This window comes from Dromaius novaehollandiae, chromosome 13 (assembly GCF_036370855.1).
Source record: "Dromaius novaehollandiae isolate bDroNov1 chromosome 13, bDroNov1.hap1, whole genome shotgun sequence".
Lineage (NCBI taxonomy): Eukaryota > Metazoa > Chordata > Aves > Casuariiformes > Dromaiidae > Dromaius > Dromaius novaehollandiae.
Genome location: NC_088110.1, coordinates 19,920,068 through 19,943,336, shown reverse-complemented (window position 1 = coordinate 19,943,336; position 23,269 = coordinate 19,920,068). Strand labels below are relative to the sequence as shown.

At 40.3% G+C, this 23,269-nt stretch overlaps 1 protein-coding gene across 3 annotated transcripts in view; it reads right to left on the bottom strand.

Annotated features, from left to right (window-relative positions):
* The window catches only part of CMIP (c-Maf inducing protein), a 140,798-nt gene that overhangs the window by 86,194 nt on the left and 31,335 nt on the right, over nucleotides 1-23,269 (bottom strand). The window contains exon 1 of one of the 3 annotated variants that reach the window (XM_026092582.2): nucleotides 10,972-11,039. The exons of the other annotated variants lie outside the window; for them this stretch is intronic. The gene's annotated coding sequence lies outside the window, so the exon portion shown is untranslated. Of the gene's footprint in view, nucleotides 1-10,971; nucleotides 11,040-23,269 lie in introns of those variants that run through there. 3 annotated transcript variants of the gene reach the window in all.

The window sequence follows — 23,269 nt, the reverse complement described above, 5'->3', positions numbered from 1 at the left end:
GAAAAATAAAAGTCATCAGAAAATACACAACTGATTTATATGTAACAGCAATCTGCAGAACCAAAAACTATTTTGTTTTAGAGACTTAGAAGGAAATTAAGTACAACGTTCATTCAGTTCGGAGGAAAAAAAAGCAAGACAAATTTTCTGGAAAAAGATGGGCATGCAGTTATGCTGTACATACTAGGTGTGCACGGAAGTAATCAGTAAGTGTGTGCACTTCTGCAAAAAACAAATGCCACTCAGTCCACTGGGACTCAGAAGAACTTGCCCACCCGCGTGGTTCCACTACCATGAGACGGATATTCACGTCACTTCCCTATGCCCCAGGTTCCCCATCTTCAAATATGAAGGAATTTCCTTTGTAAAGCACTTTAAGATCTACAGATGAAAGGCACAACACTAGAACTAGGTCAGACAACGATAAGGTATACAATTACCTTGGCAATTTACATGGCTGGCAAGCGTAATTAAAAATCCAGACCACTTTTCTCAAAGGTTCTATTCAAAATAAGACAAGGTGGTTTTTATTCCAAAATATAAGAGACATATATTTATGCTTTGATTTGAGCAATCAAACAACTTTTTAAAGTAAATGCTGCAATTTAAAAGCAAGCAGAGGACAAATCTAGGGATTAGCTAGCAGTTGCGTCATTTCCTATGACCTACCTATTACTTTACCAAACCCCTTTTTTTTTTTAAACACGACACAAGCTTCCTGTACTCTGACCACTGAATGAGCAAGCATAGTTACACTTACAGAGATCCTCTAACTAGCTGCACTATTGCACAAGCCACTGCATCAACACCCAAACCCAAATCCCAGGCTGTCAGTTTCTTTCAGTAGCACCTCACTGTAAATCTAAAAATACAGTTGCACGTACCAGCTAAACTGCTCCAAACGGTTTCTCTGGGGAGGCGCAAGCAAGCCTATCGGTTTTACACTGGAATGTAGCGATAATACAACATACATGTTTCTTCTCTCTTCTTATAGGATCAAATCCTCCAGTTTCTCCTGAATCCAACTACTATAGACACAGCAAAAAAACCACCACTGCATTTGGCACTAACTGGTGTCCCTTCAAACAGGCTGTGCGGAGAAGCCCAGCAATGCCTGGCACGGCATCTCTTAGAGGTGGTCTCGCCACAAGGGCAGAAGTCTGCGGAGAAACTTTCATTTCCCTGCCTCTGCTCCTGCTAGGCACAGATGACATCACTCTGTAAAGCTGTCTGTTCAGCTCCCTCCACAGCACTAATTTCAGCCTTAGGAACATACCAGCCACTCATAACCAAAATTATCAGGCTCAATCTCTAACGCAGCAGCCAGCATTGCCTTTGAAGTGGAAACTGAAGCCCAGGGCTTTTTCAGTGTTTAAGTATAGTGTAGATAAACAGAGGCAACCTTGATTCCTGGAAGAGGGGAAAGGAGTGAGGGAAGAAATACATGACTGGGGAGGTCTGACATTTGATTCATCTCCACACTTGGTCTCTTCTATTTGCATACCTTCAGACAGGATGGACCTGGGGGAGGCTGGTTTGTTTACAAAGGGCACTAGTTGCTCACCGGAGGTATGACGGAGACTAGCAGCTTCTTCTCAGGAAGTGACCAAGAAAAGCAGACGCTCTCGGGGTGGCTGTCACTTCAACCTTGCTGCAAAGGGGATCTGCTTCTCTCACTGTTCCTCCTCCCCGCCGCTCCCCAAATTGCAGGACAAGACACAACAAATGGAGCAAAGACTGTTGTTACTACCCCCCCACACCTTTTTTTTTTTTTTAAGATTATTTTAGCACTGGCAGCATGGTATGAAGTATGTTTCTATACAACAATTAAAAACAACAATGAAGAAAACAAGTAAATCTCAGTGAATTCTCCCAGAAGTTATTCATTTCAGTGAGCTCTATTTACAGAGAGAAACCTGTGAGGCAGCACTCACACAGGCCTCTCTTTCGTGCAGTTATATGGGCAAAACCACATAGGCAAGGACATCTTACAGGCTACTCATCTGGTGAACACTTGGGAAATGGATACAGATAACTGCATGCTCTTCCCTACTACCCAAAGGGTTAATGCTAATTAGGATAATTTCCTATTGAATCAAGATGATCTACTCAAAATGCAAAGGCTATGCAGAAGTCTCTGCTGGAGCCCTCAATGTCACGGGTTTCTTTCTCCTCTGCCTCAAATATGTCAGTTTTTACCGGGATTTATTCATTAAATGGCAGCAAAAGACCACATAAGCAGAGAGAGACAACATAACAACATGGGAATATATTCCATGTTTTGCAACAAGGTGCAAATCCTGCCAACCACTTTATACAATCAGAGCAAACCTAATTTCCCTTCACTGAAAGGATGAGGAGTATATAAATCCGTAACTGAGAAAAAGGTCTGTCTCACTACTGATCCACATGAACTCCCCCGGTAGCAACTCTGATGAGTTAAGGTATCACCACTGTTTTTTTGACAGTGAAACCAAGGCACAAAAGGTAGTCATCTGCCTGTTCTTCCACAGCAAGTCTGTAGAAAGGCTAAAAGGGTGCCTTGCCTACAGGTACCCAAGATCCTGCAACATCTACCACTGAACTTTTCCCAAGGCACTTTACATGCAGGCAGCTGAACTAAGCCCAGATGGCTAGTGCCATTTGAGACGCAGCAGGATCCAGTGACCTCTAGAGAAAGGCACCGGTACACTGTGCATCATCACATCTGCCAGCCTCTTCTGTATATCCTAGATATCTTAAAGTATATAAATGGCACTTTGCTCTTATGTACACGTAACTGAATCACATCCTTTGTAACTACTGTTCCATAAAAAGTTATATAACTGTTTAAGACTGCATTCACCTCTTTTCTCCTATCTGAACACCATTAAACTCTAAAGGACATTAAACTAAAACGAAGACGACAGAACAAGGCTTTCCTCAAAGAGCTGGCACTGGGGAAATGAAAAATAACCTGTGAGAGATGCAGTCATATACACCAGCTGCACAAACCGCCATTGAAATTCTCTTTTTGTACATTTGGCATCTGTCAGAGAACATAATAGGAAAAAAAAAAAGCTCACTCTTTAAAGGACAGAGTACTCTTCCGACACTGGTTATGGCCTGCCTCTTGTTAAAATGTTTATTTGTGTTGATATATTTAGATGGGTCTTAAACACAAATGCTCCCTTACTCATGTTGATCTTTCATGGAGTCCACTGGTTACATCTGTTAGTGTTTATATAAGAAACAACAACAAAAAATTTGCAGCTCTTGCAAACTCAGGCAACCAACACATTATCATGTGTGTGACTGTGGTGCATTTATACATTCCTTGTGGAGGAGATGAAAAGGCACAACGCAGCAATCCGAAAGCACCACGCAAGACCAGCTGCTCTAGAGAGCTCAAATGTCAGGAAGTCTCTGCTGTCTCGCAGGAGCTCAGCAAGTTTGCTCTGTACACTGGAGTCCACAGCAGTTTGGTACCAGGAGTCAGCAAGCTACTTATCTCAATAAAGGTGACACACTGCTTTGTACCAAGTCAAAAGAGTGCTCTCTCCAATATCTCCTTCTGACTCAGGGCAGGCGCAAGCAGGGACACACGGATCTGTTGCAGCTCACACCAGTGACTGGTGGGCCAAGGAGAAGGCATGGCATTAGTACACTGTATCAGGGAAGTTTGCAGGAACGCTGTGGTCACACCCTAAGTTACTTAAGAAAGCTACTCAAAGCCATAAACACTCATTTTAATTCGGGGAGAAGGATACATCAAAAAGGGCTTTCTGCGTTCATGCAAATCCTCATAGGAGAGCCTACGCCCAGGACTCACATTTCTGCCAGAGTTTCACTTCTCTGCTTAAAGGACAAGGAGGACTAAAAAACAAACCTACAAAACTAGGAAGAACCAGCACCTGAGCCTACAGCTAGGACTACAGAGAGGGACCAACTATGACCATCTTCAAGTAAGTCCAAATTAGTGGATTCAATGGTGTACACTATGAGTATACCATCGAGGGACACATACTCCACCATCAGGATGGGGCGCTTCTCTACCATCAAATTCAAGTCCGTGAAGATCAAACACAACGGACTCTATCCCAGACTCACCACTGAAAAGAGTAAAAAGCAAGGGCTGAAACCTGCCCTTCCTCCACTCATCCCCAGGAAACCTGAGCCACAAAAGCACAGGTCAATTTGTGAGAAGAATTAAAAGGTAGACCTCGTGAGCTGGAGTTGGTTGCTGAGGAACACAAGAATCATTCATAAACATGGCTGTTCCAATAAAGGGCCTCTAAAGTGTAGTCACTGTATATTTACACAGTTTCTTTATCTAGTGTAGTTAACTGTGTTTGCTTCGGTTTTTAAAAGTACAAAGTACCCACAGGCAGGAGCACTACAGTTTTAGATAAAATCAAATAAATAAATAAATAAAACCCAAAGAAAGATTCACAAAGAATGAATCCTCTTTACCTAACCTATGAAAACAGTGTGGCACGAGCAGAGCTGAAGTTCTCAGGTCTAATTTTCCTGTTGCAGGACAGCAGTCAAATCCCACTGACCATCCTAAGAAAGAACCTGTTTCCTGTAAAAGATTCAAGCCTGAAATGCTGGCAACACACTTATGTCTAGCTCTACATTTTTGGGATGCCTTTATTGTGAAATGCTGTCGTCCTTAGAGTTCAACTTCAAGAGGAAAGGAATTATCTGAAGGTCACCACTAACCGTAAGTAAACAAAGCAAGAGAGACCCACAGCAGGAGACAGAGAGACATGTATTAGGGTTCCCACTTGCACGCAGCTGCTGCCTCTAACAAAAATCCATCGCTTCATGATGGGAAATGGCTGTGTATCTGGTCTGAGGGCTAGTCAGTAAATGCACAGCATGGGTGTTGCTTCTTGCTCAACGTGTTGTAAAAGTGGTTGATAGGGGATTTGTTGTTGTTGCTGCTGTCGTCGTCCTTGCTGTCAACCTCTAGCAAAATGTTAACCAAGTTTTCTGTGCTAAAGATAAATGGGTTCAAATTCCATATGTTAAAAACTCCCAGTAGAAACTTGAAGATATGGACAAAGAACAATCAAATGAGCAACCAGTGTGACAGACAGAAGACTAGAAGTATAAGGACATCCCATTTCCAGGCCTACAGCTAACCAAGAGCCTCATCTTGACTCCTAGAATTAACTTCGGTCCGAAAAACTACTGTTAGCCTGTAAAAAAAGAAAAAGGCATGCACATGCATATGAAGAACCAGAAAATACATCACAGTAAACAGCTAGTTAAATTGATTACTTAAGTCATTCAATCGTCTAAAAAATAGATTAAAAACTCAAATACAAAGCAGAAAGAACAATTTGTATTTAACACACAGAGCTGTGTTCTACTCTCTGATCTAGCAATACTTGAGATATGACCAAGTTTCTTATAAACGAAGAATTTCAAAATTTCCCACTAATTCTGGGTGACCGGACAGGTATGCTCATTTCAGCCTATGGGACATGGGACTATAGGTTCCGGAATCCGGAAGTCCCCATCAGAATCAGTTTTAGCAGCAGATACACAGCTCCTTTAAAAACAGCTCCCAGGTTTCTTAACACAGTCACACCAAACTGGAGGCAACCAAACAGTCAGTCACTTTCAGAGCTTATCTTTCGGCATATCAGTTTCCCCTCAATTAAACCAGGCTATTAAAACTTAACTGTAAAGGGAGCTATTCATTAAAGTTTTGTCACATCTTTGGATGAAAACGCACAAAACAGATGTGAAGAGTTACAAGATTTGCACTCACAACCAAACTAAAAAATGAACATAAACAGTTATGCTACATTTTGCACACAGAAGGCGAAATTTCTCCTCGTGCTAGCTCCCTTCATGCTCCAGTGCTCCCTTTTTAGACGATGGCAGATGTTAGTAAAACAATGAAGAAAACTAGAGTACAAGCATATTTACACCAAGAACATAAGATTAGATGTCAGCAAGCAATTTTCTCTCTTACTTATATAGGCTAAGTATTCATGCACATATATATGTATATGTACCTATATACATACACACAAAGATTTCTGAAAGAGGTCTTCAGCATCATTTTCGTTCTTACAGTCATAAAAGCACACATCACTCTTAGTCAAATATTGTTAGAAATGACTAGATGTTCAAGTTCTACTTGTAATTACTATTTATACAGCAAACAGTAAAACGATGATAGTCTCCACCCAACTTCTGTACTGGTAATGCGTGTCACGACAAAGGACACAAACTCTATGTGTGCAAGAAATACTGGATATTATAAATTTATTTCTAATGCATTAACCCAAAATGAGTATTCTGGCCCTGATAAATGCTAGAGAAAATGGCATAAACTTGGACTTTTTTTTTCTTTTCTTGAATCAAAAGTGTATTTTACAAAGTATAATTTACAAAAATCACAGCTGGAAAGGTATGTGAAAAGAGTATCAAATAGGTCTAGTTTTGTATAAAAAAAAAAAAAAACAAAAAAACCCAACACATCTCATGACAATTTGTTGTACTTCAAAGGACCAAATTCAGTATGTTCCTGACTTTCGTAAAAGTACCTCCTTCCCCCTCAGCAAATCTATTCTATCATATGTGCTGGAAAACATGCCTACTCATAAAACACTTCCTTTTAATGACTGACAAAAATTACAACCACTAAATTGAGTAACTGACGAAAAACTTAAGTAAATGTTGTCTTGAGCAGTCTTAGAGGACAACTTACATTTTCTGTGCAGCTCTCTTTGATGTTCTCTACTCTTTGCTTCCTACTTCACAGGTTGTTAGGCTGTAAATTCATAGTCTATACAAGATGGCAAACTCTTCCAAAGGCTTCTACAGTCCTGGCAAATGCTATTTCTTTCCAGCTCCAGAGATTTATTCACGCCACACTGTCACTCTTGGTAAATGCTCTCCACTAAACACAGCTGTTTGAACAGAGACCGCATGTCAAGGAGCTGGCAGAGCTACTAACATACTATAGGTGAAATACAGTGATGACCAAGAAAAACAAGATAGGACCCTGAAATATTCCCAAGGGCATTCTGTTACACAGTGGTCACCACACTCAGCTGTTAAGTAGCTTGTACCACAAAGGCAGGTAACACTGTCTCTCCCTCTAAATTCTCCAAGATGATTTTTTCCTTTCAACAGGTAAACCCCATGCAAAGTCATCATTAAAGAGACTTTCTTTTGCAACAGAAGCTGCTGCTGCTGCTGGAAGAAAGTGTCAGCCAGATAATCAGAACAATTGCACTTAGAACATGTAGAGCAACCTGAAGCCTTAGGTGCACACAGATGCCCTCAGTTACACACCAAGAACATCCTACCTTTGCCATTTATCCTTGACCTGAGAAACGAGATAGTTCACATGAGTATTAGCTGGAGTAAAACAATCTGCATGATAAAACAGAAATATTCTTCCTGAAGAAGTATCATTTGCTGTCTACATGCAACCTATGTGCAAATCAGAGAACCTTCCCCCAGGTATGATTGAACCCATCTCCTGCATGCCCTGAACTGGTTAATAGCACATGACGTGAAGAAAAAACAGTAGGAGAAACTAACTGGATTGCAAGTGATGCAGAGTGGTGTTATGAACGTAGCTGATGAACAAGTTTAATAGTCCCAGTACCCAAGTTTGCCGGGAGATCAATTACGCAGGTTATGACCTTCATCAGCCCAGGCTTTTATCAAAAGCCGTATTATGAGCATGTCGGAGTGCCACACCACATTGCAGCATTCACATCAAGTCATTTCTCTTTGCCTCTCTCATTCAAGAATACAGAAAACTTCACGCAGTGCTGAACAGACCGTGAATATTTCTACAGTCCAGCAGATAGTGGAATATGGAAAATCAATTTTCTGCTCCTATTTCAATGGAAAGATTTCCCCAGAGTTCCCAAGAGAGGAATCAAACATATGTAGTGTGATGTTAAAATGGCTGAAAAGTTTGTTCAGCTGCCTAGATAGGGCCAAAGAAACAGTAAAATATTCCCTGCCTAGGCATGTCTTCAACAATGTGTTTAGGCCATGGGTGGTCCTGCAGAAGCTGATTTGTCTATCTGCAGTAATTAACAGCTCTTCTCTGTTCTTTGGTTTTCCACTCATCGGAGAGCCCTACCCAGTGAGGCAGCAGTTCCTGGCAGCTGATGCTGGCACTGAAAGCAAGAATACAGATGCCAATTTCTCAGCTCAGTGAAAGACAGTATGATTAAAGCCAGATAAATTAAGCTGTCTTGTTCCAAATATTCCAATGTGAGGTCTCTCCCCAGCCCAGTTCTCTTGCCATCAGGTAAACCATTCCACCTTAGCAAAGTATTCTTCGAAAAATAAATAAAATCACTTCTCTGTGGACCAGACTTTACGACATTGCCTCATCACAGACATTAGACCAGGGAGAGATCCAGCACACATTCCCTTTCACACGACTACAGAAATTGATACTGGTTGATGAAGAAAATGGGTCAATTTGGGCCCAAACTCTGCAACTATTTGCCAAGCATGACCCTGACCATAGTAGAGCCTACTTACCTCGCTCAGAACAATGATTTGGGGAAAGGCAACCAGAAGGAAACCACCTTTCTCAACATGCACTTACTGGCCAATCATTTACCTATTTATGATATAAACTCTGAAACCCTCATGTGGTACATGGCCCTAGGCTTAGAAATGTAATATAGTATCTGTGTTAACAAACCAATGAGCTCAAATATGATCTTGTTTGTATTAGACTTACACATTAGTGAAACTTTGCTGGTCTCAGTGTAGATACCCACAGTAGAGTTTGCAACAATGAGTAATTCATTTCCAAACAACAAATGGTGGAAAACAATTCATCCTGACAAGGTTATGTCCCTTAGTTCTGTAATGATTACTGTCTCTCCAGAAACTGGATGTTCTTCATTAGGAAAATAAAGAGAGCTGGTGAGCAACGTCTGGTAACACACTTGTTAAGGAAAATGGAGATTTTAATACCAACTTTTTAGTTTTTCATCTAAAAGCTAGCACAACATGAAAGTTGGTCTTAAGCATCATGTAGGGTATTTTAGGATGAATCTACAACTGGCTCTGTGATTTGTAACTACAGGAGTGGGTGGAACCTTATTTTCCTCTCCTGCAGTCCTGAGAGGAATCCTTAGTCTGATATGAGCTAGGCTTTAGTAGTAAGGAGACTTTCCCTGGGATACAAGGTCACAGATCTACCTTTCCATTTTACCTTCGTAACACCTTATGACCTGACAAAATGGCAATCTTGAAAGCTGATATGACATCAACAAGTTAATCCTCTATAATTGCAGCATTGCTTCAAAATTAGTATATTACATGAGAAAGAAAAAAATCTCTCGCTCACATACGTACACACCAAGACTGCACCACACAATTTCCTAGTGATACGGCACTGGGAGGAGAGGTGCATTTTAACCTGCCTAGGGTTTCAGCATGCAACAGAAGTGTCATGCCTTTCTGCAGCATGCTAGTGGGTGGCTTACTGGCTCCATGTGCTTCACTGCTACTTGCTTCCCAATGGCAAATGGCTGAAGAAGTGACAGACCAAGGAGGAGAGGCCCCCCACGTCTGTTCTCAGTCATTCCTGCTTAGACTTGTTTTCTGGTTTTTGGTTTTTTTAAAGGGAGATCTCAAGCAAAGTTTTAGTTCTAAAAATTCCTGATAATAAAACTGTAGTTATCACAGAACTCTAGTTAATCTATAATCTTTACAGGAACAGTGTGGCCAGAACATACACCTATACTGAAGTTCATGAGGTTGAACCTGTCCTAACACAGTCAGAACTGTATGAATGCTAGGTAACCAAAGCCCTAACCCCGCTGCAAGGCTTAAGAGCTTTAATAGGTTTTAGTTTTAAAGGGAATTTGGTGCTTGGAAAATGAAGGTGATACAGCCACTTCTCTAGATTACATGAGCCAACACAGCATAAAATAAACCTGAGAATCCAACCCTGAAGTACTCTATTTAACCCACTATCAGTGAAAACGGATTATTTCTCTCAGGCAGAGTGGTGGTCTAACCCATTCCCTCCTCCTGCATCCCGTTTCTGCTTCACCATTGCCCCCTTCACTGGCTTACTTCAATCATTTGTGGGCCTGGAAGGTAAACGGGATCAGGGAACTGATCCAGGCTAAAAATAATCCCTCTTCCTTTTTTTTCAGCTCTGATGAATTTCTTGATCTTGCTCACCACACTGCCTGTAAACAGCTGGACCACCCAAGCAAAGCAGAGCGTGGGGGCAGGAATGACCGGTCAGGAGGCCTGAAGTGCTTAAGCCTGCAATTATACAGAGACAACTTTTCAGCTGACAGCTTTTGTCAGTGGAACTATGGCTTTTTTCACTGGCTGCGAAACAACTTGCTCCTATTACAGTACCCTCCTCTTGAGGCAAGGAGATCCCTAGGCTCACACATTCCTCTTCCAAAACTTAATTCTTCTTAATTTTTAGGCTCGATCTCATTTCTCCACATGCTTTTAAACCAAAGAAGATATCTGTTCATAACCTAATATTCTTTTACAAAGCACTTCATTTTCAAGCATTTGATTTGGCTTCACAAGACATGCTAGGCTGGTTAGCCAAGAAAGAGTTCAGGAGCTGTGACTTGCAGCATCCATCCTTGCACTGCTTCAAGAATGACCAGGATTGTTTTATCTTGAGCACAGATTCAGGAAAGAATAAATAGCTAAATGCATATATACACTGGATTTCTATATAGATATAGAACCCGATGTTGGAAATTGCTGAGCAGCCACCAACTTCCAATGGCAACAACGGCAGTGACAGCGTTACAGACACTTCTGGAAACACAGCCACCCACTTTAGGTGCCTGCACTGGTTTCCTGCAATTGCTTAGCAACTCTGGAAAGACATAAATGAAAACAAGCACTTTGGACAATGTTTATTGCACACAGCTTCATATTCCACAGCTTCCACTGAAAGCTGCCTGAAAGTTAACTACAGTTTTGACCACTCACCCCAACTGAAGAAGAAGATGCAACGAGGTCAACAGTAGTTTCGGCTTCACAGTCACACTAACCAAAATGCCTAAAAGCTCCCCAATTCTACCTGAATTCCGTTTCCCTTCTATTTTGTCTCTATAGAGGATCCCGATTTACAAATCAGGAAGAAAGGCAAATGCTCCACGCTCAGGTACGTGCAGAAGCGCAGACCGTAGTGAACAGCAGGGTATTCCATACCATCCAGCACCGGCAGCGTATTACTTCTCGTATTACTATAATAAGCTTTACTTAGGTAAACGATGAGAAGTGAACCAAGGCTGAAACAGAGCATAAAGGCCATACACAACGATCTCCGTGAGGAGGCTGTGGGACCCACGTGGAAAAGCAGTTGTTTTCCTCTATGGTCAGGCCTGGCTGTGAAAGAATTTTAAGCGGCACGACCTATTTCTGTGCTTTATCCTTTCCAAGCCCAACAACAGCTGAGACCACAGGACCTGTGCTGCTCAAACGATAAAGACAAGTAAACTCTCTATCCAAGTATCCCTGGGTTAGTCAACACAGTTCAAACCTCAAACAGCATGACGCAAAGGTACCAGAGCCCATTTAAACTGCTGTTGGAGCCAGTTATTGTGAAAGTAAAAATTCCACAGAGAAATCTGAGCTCATTGCCTGCCCACTTTTCAAAGACAGCTCTGCTCTGGCTTCCACTGTGCTACCTGTGTACAAAACAGATGTATTATCTGGTATTTCGTACAGATCATTTAGACATTGTTTCAAGTGTAGCAAAGGAAACTGTTCTTATGCTGCTGATACTTATCTCTGCCCAAACCAAAAATACAAACAATGTTAGTATAGTTTAGCATCCAAGCAGGAAGCTGGAATAGTTTTGAAACACTTATCTTGCTTCAAACTATGTTAACAGACAGCAGCTCTCAATCTTTGGTAGCACAAATTACATTTTCATAAAAAGCTGTGTGTTCTCACAGATGTACATATATGCTTCTCTATTCTTTTCAGCCATCTTGGAAAAAGTGCAAATGAAAAGCACATCCAGCAATTGTTTCCATTCAAAATGTCTTTCATAATGCACATTTTCTTTTTTTTCTTTTTTTTTTTTCTTTCTTTTTTTTTGGGGGGGCGGGGATGTGGAAGAGGCAGGTATTCTAAATAAAGATGCTAAACTAGAGGCCAAATTTGAGAAACACTGAACATTCTGCAGCATTCTTCATTACCATCTGCGAAGGGACACTTGTTTAAGAGGTGAACTTCAAATTTGGTGAAGGAGATTAACCAGCTGTAAGGACACTCAAACCATTACCTAGGTCACTTTATCTGCCATTCCCTATTAGCATATTGAGGCACATTTGGTTTCAAAGACTCTCCACTTGTGTATGCATATAAAAGTCTTTGCATTATTTAATAGAGACCCGCGAATGCATATAAACAACTGCTGCCTGCTGACCTGCAATGAACTTGTAGACATGTTGATTTTATCTGTTTAACAGATTAAGTTTGCACTGACAGATGGACAATGCTACTGTTAAATTAATTAAAAACGAATACCATTAATGTTGGATGAGCACAAAACAAATTACCTTTGAGGCAAGATGTTTTCAAATACTGGGGAAAAGGAAAAAAGGTTAGAAGAAAATAGCTCCTGCTACCTTTAAAGACATTTACTTCCAATTTTTCCTTTTTCCTTCGATTTTTCCTCTTGGCAATGCTTTTACTATCCTATACCCCTGTATTATCTATTTAATTCGTGTTAGCTAACTGCTAGTGCACTTACTCAAATTTATAGAACTTAATGGCAAGCCAAATCATTTCAAATGTACCTTTCATTGAATATAATGTACTGGTCAAGATTTAAAGAACTATTAAAAATACATCCAATCACTCCATTTTCTACCATTACCTTTCTGCTAGCAAAAAAGAAAAAGAAAAAAGAAAAAAAGAAAAAAAATCAAGTTAGTATCTCCTTCAGTTTCTACTAACTGGCGTTCTTACAAGGTCCATAGATCACTTCAGTTCTCATTCCCATCCTCCTTACATTTCTGAGGCAGAAGATTTAGACTTGTGAGTAACCTGACCTGGTAAATTTTTCTGACGTTACTACCCACACAATTTTGTGAGTGCATCCATTCAACTACTGTTTGCAAGCAAGTCTTCAAAATTACTAGTTAGGATAAAAATTTTTACATGCCAAGAAGTCAAGCTAAGCTACTCCCCTTTTAGTGTCCACAATTTAATTAGCTACAAATACCACGGCTGCAGCAAACCACTGCTTCAATTTCTGTTGGCACGTAACTCTTTATAAATTCTTTTGTTAGTGCTCAGATTTAAGACAAGTATCCTCTCCACTGCATAAATCAGATACTGATATTTTCCTTTGAAGCATCTTTCCAATAGAAAGATGGGTTACAAAGAAAAAAAAGAGATAAGATTTGTTATTTTAAATCTAAGCTATAAGATCAATTGCTCCTGCAATTATCATTTTTGCACTTTTATACACAACAATGAAAAATTAAATACATAGTAATAGAAGAAAATTTTCTCCACAATGAGGCCCAAATATTAGAAAACTCATATGGATTACAAACCTACAGTGTAAAGAAAACAAAGAACAAAACTTTCCAGTGATCGTGTTGAAGAAAAAAAAAACAACACTGAATCATTATACAAAATCTGAGCAAATCAACCCAAATAAATGGAGAACCAAGTTATTTAAAAGGCCCTAACGCATGCAGATGGTTATTCCTACTGACTTCAGTAGCAGTTCTTACATGCATAAACTTTGGTAAAAAGTATAAGGGGTCTGTCAGAGGACAGCCACATTTTACTGTTTACAATGATTAAGATAAACTGGCAATGGGATGCAGAGTTTTGTACGTTTTGGCCCCAGCTATAAAATCAGCTGGAATATAATGTTTCAGGTTCAAAGCAGCCAAGGAACTTGTAGTCCACAAGCAAGATGAGGTACCAGGAGGGAGAGAACAACAAGCAGAACACAGTAACGGCACAAAGTGCAGCAGTCTGATAGCCACATCCTCATAAATCTTTACGTATCAGGATGTTCAGTGAAACTAAAGAGACTTCTGCAACCAATTTCCATTGTAAGCACAGCGGACAGACTGCCAGGTTCTGGCATCAACCGAATACCTAACAACACAACCATTTTTTTTACCTGTCTATGATTCTGGTTTTCTGTGTTTCTGCTCAAAATTGCTCAATTTCAGCACATTATTCAGCACAGCATTTAATTAAATACATTAAAATTACTGTCAGCTTTTTAACTGTCTTTTCATGCAATTATTTTGGCCAAAGTTTGTATAAAACGCTCCATTTTATTTTTTCTGCTGTGGGTGCAGGGAAGGGGGAGGAAAGGAATGATGAGCTCTCTCATCTTGCCTCTGGTTTCTGGAACATTTCTTCTTCTCACTACTATTTTCCACTCACTTTCTTTGGCTTGCACTGCTACTTCCCCCCCTTTGAGACATGTGTGGTCCCAGCTCTTTATCGACCCTAGGCCCTGTTCATCTGCTGTTCATCAACTTGTTCATCAACATGAACTGTTCATCAACTGTTCATCCATACAGTCAAAAGCAATATATTGGTGCCCTCTCCATGGCACAAGCTCCACTGATAACACTTAGTCTGGGAGGGCATCTAAAATGCTGCCACCCAGGCTCTTCCTCTGGCCTCTTCAGCAACTGAACTACTTTGAACTTTGTTATGTTTGAGTTGTGCCACACTTTGAAAAAGTAAGACAGAGGCCATTAACCAATCACTGTGGACACAGTTGTCATAGCAGAATTCAGACTAGTGACTTGGTTTCAAAGGTGAGCTTGGGCAAAGGTACAGGCAGGTGGAAGGTGTCAGGGCGATATCACCAGTCTGCTTCAGCACAAACACACCCGACACACACGGCCGTACAGCTCGGGTCCTTCAGTCGCTTCTGGACTGAGTCTGGCCTCCAAGGAGCAGTGCACATTGGAACCCTCCACTGCCAGTTTGTCCTTTGGCCTCTGATCTAAGTCCGCCAACAAGAATATTGATAGTTGCTGCAGAACCAGGGTTATCGGACGTTTAGTTTGAATTTTGAGATGGCACGGGTACTTGGGGACAGCCTCACACAGGGACTGAGGCAATACGATTCTGCAACAGCTAACTTCTGGGTGCGTGGCCTCGCCACGTGGCACACGCAGCACCGATCCACGCATTTGCTGCCTGGCCAAAACACGGCAAAAGTTCAGACGCCTCTAATCAAATGGTTCCCATGTGCAGAAAAGGTATTCCTAGACAGAATAAAAACTACATCAGCTGTGATGTGTGTAGGTCAAATTCTAAAACATACTAATATTCCACCTGTGAAATCGATTCATTCATCTACACGCTAGATGCTTAACATCTTCCAGGTAGTTATGGTGAGAAAGGGTAAGAAGGAACAGAAATAAATAAAAGTTATCCATCAACTTTGCTGGATCCTCAGATGTGCTAAAAGCCAGACATGCAATATCAACGCCAGCAGAGCTCAGTACTCCCACAAAATAATGCTATGCTATGCTATGCCTAGAAAACAGAGGGAGCAGTAATAGATATCTAATACAAAAACACCCTACTCTCTTCAAGAATAGCTGTGTGAATAGTAGCAATGATTGTACCATACGTATAAGTAATTACTGTCAGGACTCCATCTGGATCCAAAGTTTGGCGAGTGTTTTACTAGCAAAACAATCTCCAAGTTAAAACTGAATTCTGAGTTATGAGCCAGTACCTCGCTTTAATTCTCCTTTCTCCTTCCTCTACAACTGCAGCACTCATCGAAGGATATTCTTTTGGTTTCTTCTTCTCATCTCCCAAGAGAATTCTGGTTCACCTGAGAAATTTTAATTCGGCAAACGTGCAATTTAGGTTTCCCTTTCTCAGACAGGGAAAAAGGAAAAAGAAGAAAAAAGAGAGCAAGCCCTAGACAGCTCTGTAACTAGAGCTTTCAGGTGCAAACAAGGAGATTGAGGTTCAAGCCTTGCTCTGTCCAATATCCTGCTTTTTACAACAGCCTCATTAGTGACCAAATGAGATAATGCAGGAGGAGCTGATTAACTGTACTTTCATACCCCAGCTTATTCTGCAGTAAGTTTTCCATGTAATGTCCTCTGAACAGAGGCTCTAAACCCAGTCTCTCTCAATCCAGAAGACTACCCTGAGCAAGCTATACTCTTTTAGATGACTTCTTGCTCAGCACCCATTGCTGGAATTGGTCCCCCTTAGTCACCAGTTGAGAGGGAATATAAAAAAGCCCCACTGATGAGCTCAAATATCCATGGAGCCAGCCTCCCGTCTCCAGAGCCATCCAACAGTGGATCTCAAGTGAGGTGTGTAAGAACAAGGCAACCCAGGGATATTCCCCAGAATAATCTTCCTGCCTCCAGCAACTTGTGGCATTTCTGGAGAGAAAGAAAAAGTATATAGCCCAGTCCCACTAAGAAAAGTCTCCAGTTCAATTAAAGAATCACAAGTAGACAATAAAAATCGAGGTCCAAAGAGTAACTTTGCAGATCCGACCAGACTTTTATCATACTTCAGTTGTAAGGTCTTTATCTTTAGGAGGAAAATCACCTTCAATGCCAGATTTACAACACCCAGCATGATTGGGAAGTTGTATACCATACAGTCAAAGGAAGAGGCCACAGCTATTGAAAAAGCTTAGACAGGAAATGAATAATGAACATTTTTCTTTCATATTTCTGCTCCAAGCAGGGAGCTGTTCATTTGCAGCAGTAGGTTTCAAATGAATATATCAATTTTGACTGAGAGAAGCTGTTCATAATAGAAACGATTATTAATTGCTGCTTTAAAAAAAAAAAATTGCTCTTTCCTCCTTGAAATTAACTTAGGAATAGCTGACTACATTATTGCATTTCAGGTTAGGACTCTGTTTTTAAACACAGGAACAAGCAAAGTTCTGTAAAGTAAATAGAAATAACACTAAAATTCTACCTGTAAAGACTTCTATCACACTTGTAAATTCAAGCTGTATCTCAAGTTTCTTCTTAGCTCAGTAATGCTAGTAACTCATCAACCACTTCCTGCCGAGCCAACCTATCTGTTCAGCCAATTCCTTTCCACAGCTCCTGGTGTTTCACAACGCAATCACTCGCTTACTCCGTTTGAGTATCACAACATGAGTGTACTCATTTCAGTGACTACTGCAATGATGTCAGGCCCAAAAAGGCACCGTGAGAACATTAACTGATTAGCTTTCATAACTCCATTGTGCAAAGAGTTAAAGATTAATATTGTTTTATACAGGAAGAAACTGAGGCAGAAAAATACCTTATCCAAGACTATTCACAGGGTCAGCGGCAAACCAAAAATTCCTAGTCTATCACTCAGTTAAACAGAAACTTATTCTAACATCTGAACTTTAGTTATGTCTACAGAGAACAAGTTTCTCTATTATGCCAATATGCTTTGCATACATAGAGACTTTTGTATGTGGAAAGATCAATTGCAGGCCCATTCAGAAGCTTCACATTCAAGCAGAATTAGTAAATAATGGATTAACCTAAAATTGATTTATTAGATGGAAAGAATCACTATCTATTTCTGAGAAACCATGATTAATTCTTCTTATACATTAAGGATTTTATACAAAATTATTTTCTTCATATGTCTCAACACTTCTTTCTTTAGTCCTCCAACATTGTTTTTCATTGAAATCATATCCCATTGCTGGTTCATCTAAAATTAAATCAAACAGGAAACAGTGAACATGCGTCTCCGTTGCAGACTCCTCAGCACCTGAGGATGTATGACCTAGAGTTAATAGCAGCCATCAAAGCAGGACGTTTTCAGATGAGCGCTGTTTGTACAAAAGATCAATTTAAGAAGAGACCACACTGGTCAGCAAGTGCCAGCTCCAAGAATTTAGGATTTAGATAGCAGAGGGACAAATCTGAGACTGCCAGTTGTTTGGGGAGGAGGGAGGATTGTTTTTTAATCACCTGTCAAGTAACTGTGCAGGTCAGTTTCTATGGATCGTGTTCTAGGATGTCACATAAAACCTGTTTAGTAACCTATGCTACATCGGAATATGGTACGCCTGAAAAGGATTTAGCAGTCTCGAGTTTATTCCTCATTCAAAAAAATTGTTCTCTGTTGTCTTCATTCCAAAGGCTGGTTTGCTAACTATCACTGTATCTTTGAGTTGTGTAAGATGGTGTGGCTTTTCCAGTAAAATAAGAACAATCAGGACTATCTTGTGTTTTGATCAGAGAACTATCTGAGAAGTTAAAATTCTTGGTTATTTATGTAGCAGAAACATCCTCATCCAAGGACACTTATTTTTCTATAAGAAAACAATCAACCTCAAAACAGAAGTGGAAAAATGCAATGTCAGCATCACATTGTTTCCTAAACTGCTCTATATTGGGTAATACATTTTCATCTAGGATATACCTAAACACTGTAATTACCACAATACCTCACCTAAAAATGGGAAGACACCCACCCAAGGTCTACTGCTGTTCCAAGACAAAGGGAAGAAAAGAGCAGGCGTATTTTTCCGACAACGCTAACATCTTCATGTCTTTTTCATATCTTACCATAACACCTGAAACAAATCGCAAGCAACCAGACTAAAAGCCTAGAAACTAATCTGAGCAGCTGCAAGAAAAGCTATATTTGAAGGGGTCACAAAGCGTAACATGGAGGAGAACCAGGAGAACCAAGATAACAGTAACAGTGAAAATATAGCGATGCTATTATATCATACTGATTGCTGTTACAGAGGATTAGGAAAAAAACTCCCTATGACGCCTTGCCTAAACTGACCAAGCTATCATTTGTTACTCTGATTACCAAGTCTCGGAGAGGAGACATGTCCTTGTGTCCTGCATTTGTACAGCCAGCAGTGCACAAGAGAACTACTCCCGGATTGGGGCCCACAGACACACCACGATATAAGTAATAAAAATATAAAATGATGAAACATTCTCATTTACAGTACTGCTCTGAAGACAAGTAATCCTATCTCAAAACCATACGGAAAACTCAAGGGCTTCAGACACAACTAGAGAAGACACTTCTAGCATGCAGGTCTGCCTCATATTAATCTATCGTTGCATTAGTTGAACAACAAAATCACAACTGTGCTGCCAAATCTGAAAAACATACATTAGAGAAAGCCAAACCCTTAGCAAAATCAGCTTGTGGGAGGCTGAGGGATTATGAAAGAATTCCAGTTTTGAGATCTTCCCAACAGTCCAAAAACTATCTCACAGACAAGTTAGCAGATTTTTAACTGTCTGTCAAAAGAGATCACCCAGTGTACAGCACATACACAAATACATTACATATATAGATCATTTCTGTAAACAAAAATGTCATTTTCAAAAAAGAGGTTTTTATTTAAAAAAACAAACAAAAAAATGCTGTCTCTCTGTCATTGCAACTTGTGCTCTAGAAATCTCATCTGCATGGCTACCATGGTAACTCTGCAGTACTGCTCATTTCTACAAATAATGATCCAGCCACAAAAAGGGCAGCCACTTGAGGCTTATTTTTAAGGCCAGTCTTAAAAGCCATGAAGGAGAAAAAAAACAAAACAAAACCCCAACAAAACCCAGAGTCAGACGACTGTACACTGTTCAGCATTATCAGTGAAAACTGCAACGAGCTCCTTCAAAACAAAAAAACAAGCTTATGGAGTTGATTACTTCTTCCCTTCCCACTCTCAATACGTACAAATACAGCCTGCTGCTAAGGTCCTCAGTCATCTGCCCTATGGAAGAGGCCAGCAACAGCAGGAGAGTTGTACCATGTAACACTTAGCACTCTGTCCTTTCGCTTTCACTGGGCAGATTCAAATCCTGTTTTAACAAAGACACTAAACTGGCTGATAAAAGTCTGAGGTTTTGGAAGGGGCTTTTAAAGATTGGTAGCCATTGGTTGAGCCTTGTGTAACATCCATGATACTTCATTTATGCCATGCAGAAAGGTGAAAAGGCCTTTGGCCGGGGTAAACTACAAGAAAAGTTACACTTTTGCTGCCATTTATGTCTCTCCATTTAAAACACATAATTGTTTTAAATGGTCTCTTGGTTGCATGTTGGACTCAAACTTTGGTCATTATACTCGGGTAATGAATCAAATTCCTAAACCATGTTGTTCTTGGCATGTGTTTTTGCATAATTATTTCTTTTGTAGAGAGTATGCTACCAAATAGAGCCTTCTGGCCATAATATAAATCCTGCTTGCCTCTTTTTTCCCATGAGTTGTTTCAAATTATACAGTTTTCAATGCACGTCACCCACCAGGATCACCTCCATTAACAAGTGTGCTTTTAAAGTAAGGTCATGTGAATTTATTGAGAGCAGTTCATCATTTAATGACACCAAGTTAAGGGAGCTGAACTATTCACTATATTGAATCACTTCTCAGCTTTTTGGCTAAGATTAAGTTTAGTGTAGAATTGGATTTATAATTCTTCCATTAACAAAAATATAGCCAGAACTCTTAAGACATCAGCCCAAAATAGACCCCAGAGCACATAATAAGTTATTCTCCCCCAACAGCTAGCCTTCAAGGTTGTTTCAAGAGAAATTCTATAGGATGTTTAAGGTTTTATTAATTTGAATTCAGAAAAATAACACTCAAAAAGGAGTCAGACAGACAGCTAAGGGGAGAAACACCTGCCGAAGCACTGTCATCTTCCCTCAGTGTCCCCAGTAAAATTTCTCAGACCTGCCCAGGAGAAACATTCACCAGGCTAGTCACCAGCCTGCTGAGATGGTCAGTGAAAGACACCACTTCGGGTGGCATCTCTGTAATCTCAATATTGAAAATTGGAAAAAGACTCCCAAATAAAACTCATGATAACAACTGAAAATTTTCATGTGCCAAAAGTCACTACCAAGGTAGGCCAGACTCAAAGTGGGATACAGTTTCAAAGCTTTGTTAATTAGCAATTTCTCAGTCTCTTGAGGTTTTCCTACTGTTTCAAACTGCTTCTTTACATAGTTTTAAAGTATATTTGCCTTACAATGAACTGTTCTGCATATTTTATAAAACCTCAGTTCTGTCAGTTTGTCTTCCTAAGATGCTTGGAGAAGTTTAGCATGGAGTGCAAGCAACTACTAAGCAAACCAGCTGCAGATGCTGCCTGACACCCCCAAACATTTGTAGGCACTCAGTATTTTCAAACCTGTAACCTCCTACACACTTGCATGCATTAAGGACAAAAAGAATGCAATGTGCAGGTCCAATTACAAAAGTCCTATAGTATCTAAATCTATAGGTTACATACACTTATCAGGACTATTACTGAGAACCTACAAAAGGATCACAGAAAGGTAGCCTCACTATAACCAGTGTTTCTTGAGAAAGTCAAAGCTCCATAAAGGCCCGATTGGGACCCCTATTAAATGACTGCCCTTCGGGCACTAAAGGATTAAACCTGAGGAGTATGAGTTACTCTCAGCAGAGACTGAAGTCAGCTGACAATAAAAGGATTATAGCAGACTACTTTAATTAGATGCCTAGCTTTAAATTGTTAAAGTCAAGTAAGTTGAATTCCACCCTAAGTCTTTCATCTTGGATCAACAATCTGGCTAAAGCAAATGCGTCCACGGCCTGAGGAAAGAACGAAGGGAAGAACAAAAGACCAAATATTCTTCCAGCAGAGATATCAAGGAAACATTCACACATTTTTAATTTTTAAACTAAAAATAGGTTTACACTGTAGGCTACTTCCCTGCATTGCCCCATAGCATCCGCTAACAAGTCATGAAAGGCAGTAAGCCTTGATTTCCACAGGCCTTCCTTTTTTTAATACTGGCAATCTCTACTTGACTACATGAAAAAGAAACATGTAGAAGAGTTGCTATCAGGGAAGATAAGCAAAAGTCATTAAGCACTTAAAAACATTGTCCTTTATGAGAAACAGGCTTGGGGCAAAACAATTAAGTCTTCAGCAGATAGCTGGGGAATGGGCAGAAGGTTCCAAAGCCCGAACCAAGGAGGTTGCAAAGCTGTAAAGAACAGTGTGATTTCTAGAGCAGCAACGCTAGAAAACATTGGGTAATAGAGAAGAGCAAGAAATTCTGCTGCAGGCTTCTGAACCCATGATCAGCAGAGCTAGCATTCAACGTAAAACGAAGCCACATGAGCAGGACCTGCAGGTCTGTACAAAAGCCAAAAAGGGGAGAGGGAGGGAGGGAAGCAGCAGGAATCACATTTCAGCCCTTAAGCATCTCAGCTCTTTGACCCTCTGCGTCTGATTCCAAGCTCAAATACAGTTCTGACGTCCAAGGTGTCACCCTATCTCCAATTAATCAAAGGAGAGTTCTGTTTAAGTAGCCCCCTCTCAGGAATCCCATGGCCTGGCTTGGAATTCGATCTCTGTCATAGCTGTCAACAGATCCACTTCTTGCTTCTCCCTTGCTTTTGTTTTGTTTTTTTTTTTTTTCAAAGGCAGCTCAGTAAGTCTGAAATGAAACATGCACAGACAAAGCAGAGGGCTTTTTTGCAGGAACTAAGCATTGGGGGTTTTTTGCTACAGTGTATAGTGACTAGTTCATGCAGGTGCCCAGGACAGAACTGTTAAACCTATGTTAAATGCTCTTAAGTTACCACTTAACAATGCATTACTCTTAAAAAGAGAGGGAACATGAAGCTTAATTAATCCAGACAGTCAAAAAAAGAAATCTATCAGGCTCTATTTCATGTAGCCTAGTGATTTCTGATCTCCTTGGATTTTTTAATTGTTTACCAATCCATCAGCAAACCTTCCCGCAGCACCTCCATGAGCAGAAAGGATCTGATCTTTAAACGAACTGCCTGGAGAGACCAGTGTGATAAGCAGAAGAAATAATTATGCCATTCAGAAATCAATTTCGTTTCAGGAAGAAATGTATTGCAGTAATTTTCTTAAACATGGAGTGAAGTCCATGCAAAATCACTGAGCCAGACTTTAATACAAAACCTAATTTCAGTGAAGTATCAGAAAGCTGACAGTATTATCATCTCTGCGCGAGAAACTGAGACCTTTTTCAGTGACTTTTGATCGAAAAATATGCATAACTCTGTAGACCAAGATCTCATGCTACCAGATAGCTACAGCTTTCAAAACCATCTTTAGGAAATCAATGTCCAGCCTTTTCAACGCGCACCTAACCTTTGTCCTGTCATTCATGGCCATGTATCTTAGATAAACACCATTTCTTTCCTCAAAGGATACACCCATCACATGCAAACTGCCGAAATAAAACCTTCACATCCTGAAATTATGAGAAACGATTTGATTTTTTTTCTA